Source organism: Heterodontus francisci, chromosome 28 (assembly GCF_036365525.1).
Source record: "Heterodontus francisci isolate sHetFra1 chromosome 28, sHetFra1.hap1, whole genome shotgun sequence".
In the NCBI taxonomy this organism is placed as follows: Eukaryota; Metazoa; Chordata; class Chondrichthyes; order Heterodontiformes; family Heterodontidae; genus Heterodontus; species Heterodontus francisci.
The window spans coordinates 27,408,616-27,421,388 of record NC_090398.1 but is presented as its reverse complement, the minus strand read 5'-3'; positions in this window follow the sequence as shown (position 1 = coordinate 27,421,388).

The window sequence follows — 12,773 nt, the reverse complement described above, 5'->3', positions numbered from 1 at the left end:
GCGACTGCTCCCAGTCACCGTCTGGGCCTGCAGTGGTGGAATAGCTGCACCCAGGCTCTGGAGAACATATCAGACTGCAGGAAACAAGCTGTAGTTAAAAGGATCAAAGAGAGAAATGAAATAGAATACAGACATGATGTTTTAAAGCTACATTGAACTTACCTTAATCTCAAAGACGTTTTTTTGTTTCTGTATTTCCGTGTAGATTGTGCAAGTTATATCCTTGTTATTTGTCTCTAACCAATCAGACAGTTTGCTTTATTTTAGCAAGTTGCAACTTGGAAATGTGATCCCATCTTTGTTCTTTGAGATTCACAGCTCCGCCCTCCATGTTAATGATGCTGCCAGGCCTCAGGCTTGATTTCAACTCAAACATTCCTCATTTACTTCAGACAGGGAGCGGTCCTTCTGGTGAAATGTAATCGAACCGGTTTGACAACTCGCTCTCACTTCAACTGTGAACAAAGCTGTGTATAAATTTCATCTTCAGTATCCTTGTTCCAGAGAAGTTTACTCAAACAGAAAAAAAGTTGGAAATAAATTGCCAAATTTCGTTTGAAACACTTTGTTTTGCTAAAAGACGCATTGATTTTTGACCCCAAGAGCTATGTTTGGTCAGTCATAGTCATAGAGCTATACAGCACAGAAGCAGGCCCTTCGGCCCATCATGTCTGTGACGGCCACCAAGCACCTGTCTATTCGAATCCTATTTTCCATCGCTTGACCCGCAGCCTTGTATACTGTGGTGTTTCCAGTGCTCATCTGAATACTTAAATGTTGTGAGAGTTCCTGCCTCTACCACCCTTTCAGGTAGTGCGTTCCAGATTCCAGCCACTCTCTGGGTGAATTCTCTTTTCCTCAATTCCCCTCTAAACCTCGTGCCCCTTACCTTAAATCTATGCCCCCTGGTTATTGATCCCTCCACTAAGGGAAAAAGTGTCTTCCTATCTGTCCCCTCATAATTTTGTATACTTCAATCAGGTCGCCCCTTAGCCTTCTCTGCTCTAAGGAAAACATCCCTAGCCTATCCAATCTCTCTTCATAACTGAAATGCTCCAGCCCAGGCAATATCCTGGTGAACAAGAAATGCTGGAAATACTCAGCAGGTCTGGCAGCATCCGTCGAGAGAGAAGCAGAGTTAACGCTTCAGGTCAGTGACCCTTCTTCAGAACTGGCAAATATTAGAAATGTAGAAAGGTTATGAACAAGTAAAGTGGGTTGGGGTAAGAGATAACAAAGGAGAAGGTGTAGATAGGACAAGGTCACAGAATAGCTGACCAGAATGTCATGGAGCAAAGATCAGGCTGTAGTGTGCCTAATCAGTAAATGAGATGCTGTTCCTCGAGCTTGCGTTAATGTTCACTGGAACACTGCAGCAATCCCAGGACAGCGATCTGAGCATGAGAGTAGGGGGAAAGTGTTGAAATGGCCAGCAACCACCTTCCTCTGTGATATTGTACAGGGCGACCTGATGCCACTTTCTAGACTTCGCACTGCATTCTCTGTGACAATGGAGGTAACCACAGCAATGAATTGTTATGCCTGCAGGTCATTAGGTACTGCAGGTACTGGTCACAGTACAACAGCAAATCAAAGCTATTTTCTGCAGGCCTTTGATTTCACTGGCTTTGACATGTCCCCAGCACAGGTAAGGAGAGTTCTGTCACATTTGACAGGATCGCTGGCTTCCTCAAATTGCGTGGGGCTATTGATAGAACACATATCCCATTGAAGGTATCTAATGACAAAACTGTTGCGTACATTAAGAGAAGGGGTTCCAATCTTTGTATGCCATGGTCATTTGCAATGCTCAATTGCAGATTGTGAATGTGAATGCAGATCATCAGAAAAGTGCTCATGATGTCTTTGTCCTCAGCAACTCAATTCATTATCAGTTCAAGAGTACATTGCCTCAAAGATCTGGATGGATATTAGGTGACCAGAGTTACCTTCTAAAAACGTGGCTTCTGACTCCTTACTGCAGGACCAATAAAGCAGCACAGGATTTACACAACCATGCACACAACGTGAAGTTCTGATGTTAATCGAGGTCCTGGATTCACGTTTCCAATGCCTCAGCAGGTCAGGCTGAACTTCACAGTACTCTTCAGTTAAAGTGGTGAAAATTGTGGTGGTCTGTTGTGCATTGCACAACTTTGCGTAACAGGAAGGACTGAACCTTCATCCCTGCAGACTAGAATCTGCTAGAAATAGATGAAACAGAGAATCCTACATGGATGTTGCTGGAGTTATGCCTCATGGAACACCTGAGGAATTTCAGGCTGCAGTCACCAGTGCAGCTGGAGAGCAGCTGGTGGCTGATGCATTTGGACATGGAGAATGACAAAATACCTGTCCCTCCCCATGGAAGCCAGACAAAATAACAGTGCGATGGAAAGTGAAACAAGTGACTTTTCCCTTTGAACAGAAAAGACGAATTGCAAGATATTAGTGCTGAACAAGGTTAGCTTTAGCTGTTTACGTTAAGACTTTTACTGCTATTCATGTTAATTAGCAATTAATCTACCTTTTAAACTGTTGTAACGTTGACATGTTTCATGTTAATAAAATATTTTGAACACTTTAGAATGACTACAGCTTTCTGCATAAATACAACAACAAACTCAAATAGAAGGCACACACAAAATTATAAGTGTAACACTCAATAAATAAGACAAAACAAACATTTCCTCAAAGCAAAAAATTAGGTCTGTCATCTGTGCCTGTGGGTCTCAAGTACAAACGTGGATGAGAAAAAAGAGGTCCACTCTACAAGAGCTTACATTCTAATGTCTCCAGTGTCTTCCCCTTGCATGTAATCCTGACCCCTCGTGTGACAACGGCAGGCCCAGCAGCAGGTAACTCATTGGTGGGGTACTGCTGACCAGAGGCTGCATCCTGACTCTTGGGTCTGCACTATTTCTGTATTTGTAGACATCAGGAGCAGAGCCTCTGGTCAGTTCCAATAAGCATAACCTGAAGGTTCTCTATGAAGACCTCCAATCTGTCTCTGATCCCCAGACCAATGGTACAACAACCATCCACTTAGCAGGCAACAATCAGCTCCTAACAAAGGGACATTTTTGTTCATTAATGGGGATGTGGGCGTCGCTGGTCAGGCTAGTATTTCTTGCCCATCCCTAATTGCCCTTGAGAAGGTGGTGGTGAGCTGCCTTCTTGAACTGCTGCACTCGTGGGGTCAGTACACCCACAGTGCTGTTAGGAAGGGAGTTCCAGGATTTTGATCCAGTGACAGTGAAGGAATGGCGATGGAGTTCCAAGTCAGTATGCTGTGTGACTTGAAGGGAAAATTGCAGGTGGTGGTGTTCCTATGCATTTGCTGCCCTGGTCCTTCTAGGTGGTAGAGGTCGTGGGTTCAGAAGATGCTGGATAACGAGCCTTGCTGTGTTGCTGCAGTGCATCTTGTAGATGGTGCACACTGCTGCCACTATGTGTCCATGGTGGAGGGAGTGAATGTTTGTGGATGGGATGCCAATCAAGTGGGCTGCTTTGTCCTGAATGATATTGAGCTTCTTGAGTGCTGGAATTGCACCCATCCAGGCAAGTGGAGAGTATTCCATCACACTCCTGACTTGTGCCTTGTCGATGGTGGACAGGCTTTGGAGATTAAGGACGTGTGTTACTCGCCACAGGATTCCTAGCCCCTGACCGGCTCTTGCAGCCACGATATTTATATGGCTACTCCAGTTCAGTTTCTGGTCAACGGTAACCTTCAAGATGGTGATAGTGGGTGATTCGGCGATTGTAACGCCGTTGAATGTCAAAGGGAGATTGTTATTTATTTATTTATTTTTTTATTTAGAGATACAGCACTGAAACAGGCCCTTCGGCCCACCAAGTCTGTGCCGACCAACAACCACCCATTTAACCTAACCCGACAGTAATCCCATATTGCCTATCACCTCCCTACACTAGGGGCAATTTACAACAGCCAATTTACCTATCACCTGCAAGTCTTTTGGATGTGGGAGGAAACCGGAGCACCCAGCGAAAACCCACGCAGACATAGGGAGAACTTGCAAACTCCGCACAGGCAGTACCCAGAATCGAACCCGGGTCCCTGGAGCTGTGAGGCTGCGGTGCTGACCACTGTGCCACCCCTGTTAGATTCCCTCCTGTTGGAGATGGTCTTTGCGTTGCACTTGTGTGGCACAAATGTTACTCGCCACTTATCAGCCCAAGCCTGGATATTGTCCAGGTCTTGCTGCATTTCTACATGGACTGTTTCATTATCTGAGGAGTCACGAGTGGTGTTGAACATTGTGCAATCATTGCTCTCTTGCTGGCCACAGCACTTCAGCAATCTCCTGAACCATGGATTCCCGGTGGGCTATGACATTATGGAATCGCTTTCACAGCATCACATTCTGAATAAGCTTACACTTGATCAATTTAAAGCTGAAGTTACCAATTCCATAAAGCAGCTGTCTATGAGTAACTCTCTGGGAACCGATGACATTCCAGCTGAAGTATTTAAGTACAGAGGAGCTCACATGCTTAGGAAACTTCCTTCTTCTGCTTAATCTGCAACCAGGTCATTGTGCTCCAAGATTACAAAGATGTTTCCATAACTCATCTGTACAAATAAAAGGGAGGCAAGTTCACCTATAACAATCATTATGATACTTCATTACTGTCAACGTTCAAACCCATAAACATTTTTAATCACCATGCCAAATTGTCCCACTATCTTGAATGACCCGTGTATATGGACACCAAAGTCTCTCTGCTCATCTGAGCAGCCCAGCATTATCCTACTTACAAGATCATACTATTCAGCCACATTCACAGACTCCTCCATTGTGATCGTTCAGTATGCCATTTTTCACAAACAGGACAGACCTGCCAGAGGTGGCTGCAGAGTGGTGTACAGTCGGCAGGGCGTTCCCTTTCGAGTTCTCAACACCAAAACCGGACTCCATGAAGTCTCATAGCATCAGGTTAAATACGAGCAAGGTAGCCTCCTGCTGATTACAAACTACTTCCCTACCTCAACTAATGAATCAGTACCCCTATTTGCTGAACACAACTTCAGAAGAAACACTTCGAGGTAGCAAGTTCACAAAATGTATTTTGTATATAAGACTGCAATGTCCATTCCTTAAAAACCTCGTTAACACAACTGATTAAACGTCACTGTCCAGAAATGTTAACTTTTCTTCCCTCTCCACAGATGCTGCTTGACCTGCACTTACTATTTTCATTTTGTTAACACAACTGCTGACCAAGCTGGAGGACTGCTGAAGGATATATCTGCCAGACAGGGCCTTATCCAGGTTGTGAGAGAAGCAGCACAAGGGAAAAAAACTTATTTGGTCTCGGCCTCAGAAAGCTACATATTGCAGTTGTATCTGCCCATGATAGGAAAGGTAGGAGCCCCAATGTTGACAAAGTACTGATGATGACGAAGTCCCGTCTTTACACCAAAGACACGCGAACATATTGTGTGGTTCAATACTGGAATAAATAGCAGAGATTCAGAACAGATCTAGCAGCTCAACTTGACGTGTTGGACCATCAGCAGCAACAAAATTGTATCTCACCAGTCTGCAAAATCATGGCCAGGCAAAGTACGGACTTAACCATAAACAACATGCCAGGGGACAATAGGGTTTAATGAGGAGTGTAGACGAGCCTGCATGAGCAGCAGTAGAATGATCATGAATAATTAAATAACCAACATAAGGAGGAAGCTCTATGAACATATGTTTATGTCTCAAAAGGAATAGCGAGGGAGGTAAAAGAGGTGGGGGAGTGGCATTGCTAATCAGGGATAGTATCACAGCTGCAGAAAGGGAGGTCGTCGAGGAGGGTTTGTCTACTGAGTCAGTATGGGTGGAAGTCAGAAACAGGAAAGGAGCAGTCACTTTATTGGGAGTTTTCTATAGACCCCCCCAATAGCAACAGAGACATGGAGGAACAGATTAGGAGGCAGATTTTGGAAAGGTGCAGAAGTAACAGGGTTGTTGGCATGGGTGACTTCAACTTCCCTAATATTGATTGGAACCTCCTTAGTGCAAATAGTTTGGATGGAGCAGATTTTGTCAGGTGTGTCCAGGAAGGTTTCCTGACTCAATATGTAGATAGGCCGACTAGAGGGGAGGCTATGTTGGATTTGGTGCTTGGCAACGAACCAGGCCAGGTGGCAGATCTCTCGGTGGGAGAGCATTTCGGTGATAGTGATCACAACTCCCTGACCTTTACTATAGTCATGGAGAGGGATAGGAGCAGACGGGATGGGAAAATATTTAATTGGGGGAGGGGGAATTACAATGCTATTAGGCAGGAACTGCGGTGCTTAAATTGGGAACAGATGTTCTCAGGGAAATGCACGACAGAAATGTGGAGGTTGTTTAGGGAGCACTTGCTGCGACTGCTGGATAGTTTTGTCCCGATGAGGCAAAGAAGGGATGGTAGGGTGAAGGAACCTTGGATGACAAGAGATGTGGAACAGCTAGTCAAGAGGAAGAAGGAAGCTTACTTAAGGTTGAGGAAGCAAGGATCAGACAGGGCTCTAGAGGGTTACAAGGTAGCCAGGAAGGAACTGAAGAATGGACTTAGGAGAGCTAGAAAGGGACATGAAAAAGGCTTGGCGGGTAGGATTAAGGAAAATCCAAAGGCGTTCTACACTTATGTGAGGAACAAGAGGATGGCCAGAGTGAGGGTAGGGCCGATCAGGGATAGTGGAGGGAACTTGTGCCTGGAGTCGGAGGAGGTAGGGGAGGTCCTTAATGAATACTTTGCTTCAGTATTCACTAGTGAGAGGGACCTGGTCGTTTGTGAGGACAGTGTGGAACAGGCTGATATGCTCGAACAGGTTGATGTTAAGAAGGAGGATGTGCTGGAAATTTTGAAAGACATGAGGATAGATAAGTCCCCGGGGCCAGATGGTATATACCCAAGGATAACAAGGGAAGCAAGGGAAGAGATTGCCGCGCCTTTGGCGATGATCTTTGCGTCCTCACTGTCCACTGGAGTAGTACCAGATGATTGGAGGGTGGCAAATGTTATTCCCTTGTTCAAGAAAGGGAATAGGGATAACCCTGGGAATTACAGACCAGTCAGTCTTATGTCAGTGGTGGGCAAATTATTGGAGAGGATTCTGAGAGACAGTATTTATGATTATTTGGAAAAGCATAGTTTGATTAGAGACAGTCAGCATGGCTTTGTGAGGGGCAGGTCATGCCTCACAAGCCTTATTGAATTCTTTGAGGATGTGACAAAACACATTGATGAAGGAGGAGCAGTGGATGTGGTGTATATGGATTTTAGCAAGGCGTTTGATAAGGTTCCCCATGGTAGGCTCATTCAGAAAGTAAGGAGGCATGGGATACAGGGAAATTTGGCTGTCTGGATACAGAATTGGCTGGCCCATAGAAGACAGAGGGTGGTAGTAGATGGAAAGTATTCAGCCTGGAGTTTGGTGACCAGTGGTGTTCTGCAGGGATCTGTTCTGAGACCTCTGCTCTTTGTGATTTTTATAAATGACTTGGATGAGGAAGTGGATGGCTGGGTTAGTAATTTTGCCGATGACACAAAGGTTGCTGGAGTTGTGGATAGTGTGGAGGGGTCTTGTGGGTTGCAACAGGACATAGACAGGATGCAGAGCTGGACTGAGAAGTGGCAGATGAAGTTCAACCTGGAAAAGTGTGAAGTGATTCATTTTGGAAGGTCGAATTTGAATGCAGAATACAGGCTTAAAGACAGGATTCTTGGCAGTGTGAAGGAACAGAGGGATCTTGGGGTCCATGTCCATCGATCCCTCAAAGTTGCCACCCAAGTTGATAGGGTTGTTAAGAAGGCGTATGGTGTGTTGGCTTTCATTTACAGGGGGATTGAGTTTAAGAGCCGCGAGGCTATGCTGCAGCTCTATAAAGCCATGGTTAGACCACACTTGGAATATTGTGTTCAGTTCTGGTTGCCTCATTATAGGAAGGATGTGGAAGCTTTAGAGAGGGTGCAGAGGAGATTTATCAGGATGCTGCCTGGACTGGAGGGCATGTCTTATGAAGAAAGATTGAGGGAGCTAGGGCTTTTCTCATTGGAACGAAGAAGGATGAGAGGTGACTTGATAGAGGGGTACAAGATGATGAGAGGCATAGATAGAGTGGATAGTCAGAGACTTTTTCCCAGAGCGGAAAGGGCTATCACCAGGGGGCATAATTTTAAGGTGATTGGAGGAAGGTTTAGGGGAGATGTCAGAGGTAGATTCTTTACACAGAGAGTGGTGGGTGCGTGGAATGCACTGCCAGCAGTGGTAGTAGAAGCAGATACATTAGGGACATTTAAGCGACTCTTGGATAGGTACATGGATGATAGCAGAATGAAGGGTATGTAGGTAGTTTGATCTGAGAGTAGGTTAAAGTTTTGGCACAACATCATGGGCCGAAGGGCCTGTACTGTGCTGTACTGTTCTATGTTCTATGTTAACATCCCTTTCTTCAATGATGGTGAAACCAGCAGGTAAGATCAAAAGATATGGCTGAAGAATTAGCAGCACTGTTCAGTCATAAGTGTCACATCGGCCTCCTTCTGAGGTCTCCACCATCTAAGACCCAGTTGTCAGACAATTTGAATTGCGCCACATGATATCAAGATGCACCCGTGCTCACTGGATGCAGCAAAGGCTAAAGTCCTCAAAATCATCCTGGCTATAGTGCTGAACATTCATGCATCAGAACTAGCTGTGCCTCCAGCCAAGCTGTTCCACTACAGTACAAACATTGGCATCTAGCAGCAAAATGAATAAGTGTCCAGGTTTGGCCTGCCCACAAAAATCATGACACCTTCATTCAAAACAGAAAACGCCTTATCAGTCTGCTTTCTATCATCACTAAAATGATCGACGATGCCATCAATGGTGTGCTTTCAAACAGTACTTACTCACTGGTAACCTGATCACTGATGCTCATTTTGCATTCAGGCAGTACAACCCAGATCCAGACGTCATTACAGCCTTGGCAGAAACATGGATAAATCTGAATTCGAGTTGTGAGATGACAGTGAATGATTTTTGGGTACTGAACAGGAAAAATGATTTCCTTCATCACTGCCACTATCCCACCCCCACCCACACCCTCCCAGGTAACCGCTTAATTTTATTTATGTACAACATATTTTAGGATTGGCTTTAATGTTGCCTTCGATTCATTTCTTGGGACATCCCTTTCCCTCCCCCATTTACTTTTACAATTCCTTCGTGTGCTTTCCATAATCTTTCTGGTTATTAAATGCGTCTTGTTCCTCGCATTTGTCATAAATCTTCCTTTTCACTTCTTTTTTAACTTTCATTTCCACTATCATCCGAACTGCATTAACTTTGAACATTCTACCTTTTTCTTTCAAAGGATTATACCTGGCGTTTACATGAACAATCACTTCCCTGAATCTCTTTCATTGTCTCGTTGCTGCTGTACACACAATCCCTTTCCAATACGGTTGTGCAGGCCCCTTCTTAAATCACTAAGGTTTGCTCTTACCCAGTCGACCATGTTTATCTCTGAAACTTAATGGTCTCTTTCCAATACTTAATCTAGATTGAGCAGATGTAACACCGTGATGTTATGATTGGTGACGGAAAGCGTAGCCAAAGATGCATTTTACAGGAGCGTATTAAAGGAGCAGCGAGGGTTTTGGAACATGAACATGTTCTTGGTAGCAATGTTAAGATACAATCCATATGGGCACAATTCCGCAATAGGAACTGAAGCATCACAATACTCGATGGGTTTTTTGTAAGTCAGACAGCTGTTGTAGTGAGATGTAGGGTGATCATATATAAACGGACAGTGAAGTTGATGCATATTTGGATTTTCAAAAAGCATTTCTAAAAGTAAGCTTCTTAGAAAACTGAAAACAAAAGGGGCAGTGGTGGTATGGATGTACAATACACACACACACACAGACACACACATATCAATGAATTTCACATGGGGCACGCAACACGATTTAGAAATGTGAAGATGACACGAGATTTAAAGTGTAGTAAACATGGAGGAAGACAGTAATAGGATTCAAGTATACATACAGGTTGGTGGAATGGGTGACATTTTGCATGATAAATACAGTGTGAAGTGATTATCTTTGGTTGGAAAAATACAAAGTGACAACACATGACCGAAGCTGCAACTGAGATCTGGGAATGCTTGTGCACAGATGTTTGAAGGTGGCAGAAAGGTTAACAAAGCAGTGAGTAAAACATATGGGATCCTGAGGTTTTTAAACAGAGTCATGTCAGACAAAAAGACAGTAAATTCTGTGAAACTTAAGTGCAGCACGGGTTTGGCCCTAGCTGGAGTATAGTCTCCAATTCCAGGAACCACAATTCAGGAGACTTGATATGGTGTTAAAATCATGAAGCATTTTGATAAAATAAAGAAAGAAAAAGAACTGTTTTGAATGGCTAACCAAAGGGCACAGACAGACAATGATTGGCTAAAAGAACCAGAGGTGATATGCAAAAAAAAATGTATACACAGTGAGTGGTTAGGATTTGGAATGCACTGCCAGTCAGTGTGATTAGACGATACTGGATAGTAGCATTTAAACAGGAACTGAATAAACACCTCAAAGAGGAGAAATGCAGTGGTATAGAGAAAGAGCAGAGGATTTGGACACATTTGATGGCCCTATTAAAGAGCTACCACAGACTTGATGGGCTGAATGCCTTCCTTCTGAGCTGTGTTGTTCTCTGATTCTATAAAATAGCTGTGGAGGATGAACTTTTGAAAGATGCAAACAAGTTTTTTCTTTAAAGAAGCATAATAAATTGTAATACAATGTTGGTACTCTGGACAAGGATTTAGGAACATAGTTAAGAGATAACTGTAGAGAAGGATTTGGGCCATCTAGTATAAGAGCACCAAAGGGTTAATCTTAATTTGTAACATAATGAACAGAGCTGGGATCGATGTTCTATATCCAGAAGAGAAGAAACTTTAAAACAACTACCTGCAAAGAGTGAAATAAACAGCTGATGTGAGAAGGCTGAGAAAAGCTGCAAAGAGTGAAATAAACAGCAGATGTGAGAAGGCTGAGAAAAGCTTATATAAGTGAAACATAGCTGAAAAGCAAGTGATGGTGTAGTCTTTGCACCGAAAATCAAAGCATCCCGGTAAAACAATCCTTTGAAAGGTTAAAAAAGTAATGTTGTAAAGGCTCCCTGTGAGTGAAAAAAAGGGAAAGCCGTGAAAAGTGCACAAACTGAAAAACGTCCAATTGTGAAGGAAAAAAATGTGGGAAACCCCCAAAGTCTCAATTAACGCAACTAGGCTGAGAGAGAGAAAAAACATTAAACCAGTCAAGCATGAAGAAGATACATTAACTCTGGCTTAAAAAAAGGCAGCTGGAGCTTATGGAACAGCTCTGTGAATTCCAACGGACTGCTGTGTAAACATTTCAGTGCACTGCTTAAGCAAAGGCTAAACCCTCAGAGAAAAAAACCCAAACAGGGAACACAGTCAAGCACCTGTTACCCTCCACCATAGCAAGCTGGCCTCGAACAAATGTTTCTTAAAGGAGAACACTTTGGAAACTCTATAAAAAGTTCAAAAAATTGATCCAAATTTTGGACTGCAGGAGAGTTTCAAAAGCCACGAGGGACCCAATCAACTCAAAACTAGGAGCTATGGAGGAAAAGGTTCCTCAGATATAGCAATACATTGAAGTTGGAGAGCAGGTCTGAAACATAGTAAGTGCATGCATTCTTATATTTAATTGGTGCTGTAGCTGACAAAATAACAGCAAGACAACATATTGATGTAAAATCAGCCACATTTCATGAAGTCTTAAAAGCTTGTGATTCCTACTTCAATTGGCACAGCAATAACAGACCAATCACACGAGGTGAGAAAAGATCTTGGTACAGGGCTGAACAAGAGGCAGTGGGATCAAAAAGCACAGTGAGGGGTGAGAGTGAAAGACACCCTTAAACCCTGCCAGTGCTGTGGTCCAAAAACGTCCCTCAGACATGAACAATGTCCTGGAAATAAAGCAGAACAATAGTAAATTTCAAATAGATGTGCCAATATTAATTATCCAAACATAAAGTGGGATAATAGTTGTGTAAAGGGCACTGAGGGGTAAGAGTTCCTCGAGTGTGTTCAGGAAAGTTTTCTACAACAGTATGTTGCTAGTCAACGAGTAAGGAGGTGCTGTGAGACTTGGATCTTGGGAATGAGGTGAACCAAGTGGATCAAGTATCAGTAGGAGAGCAGTTAGGCGATAGTGATCATTGGTTTAGGCTGACTATGGAAAAGGACAAAGAGCAATCCAGAGTAAGAATAATTAACTAGGGGACGGATAACTTCAGTGGGGTAAGAATGGAGATAGCCCGAATAAATTGGAGTCAAAAGCTGGCAGAAAAACTGGTAGATGAACACTGGGCCACTTTCAAAGACGAGATAGCTTGGGCACAGCCGAGGTATGTTCCCTCGAAGGGGAAAAATAAGGCAAACAAATCCAGAGCTCCCTGGATGATGAAAGAGATAGAGATTAATATAAAGAAGATAAAGTGTGCTAATGAAAGATGCCAGGTAAACAATACTATTGAGAACCAGGCTGAATAGCGACGGTCCAGAGAGGAAGTGAAAAAGCAAATAAGAGAAGCAAAGAGAGAGCATGAGAAGAGACTGGCAGCTAGCATTAAAGGAAATCCCAAAGTTTTTTATAGGCACACAAATATTAAAAGAGTGGTAAAAGGAGGAGTTGGGCCGATTAGAGATCAGAAAGGTGATTTGCACATGGAGGCAGAG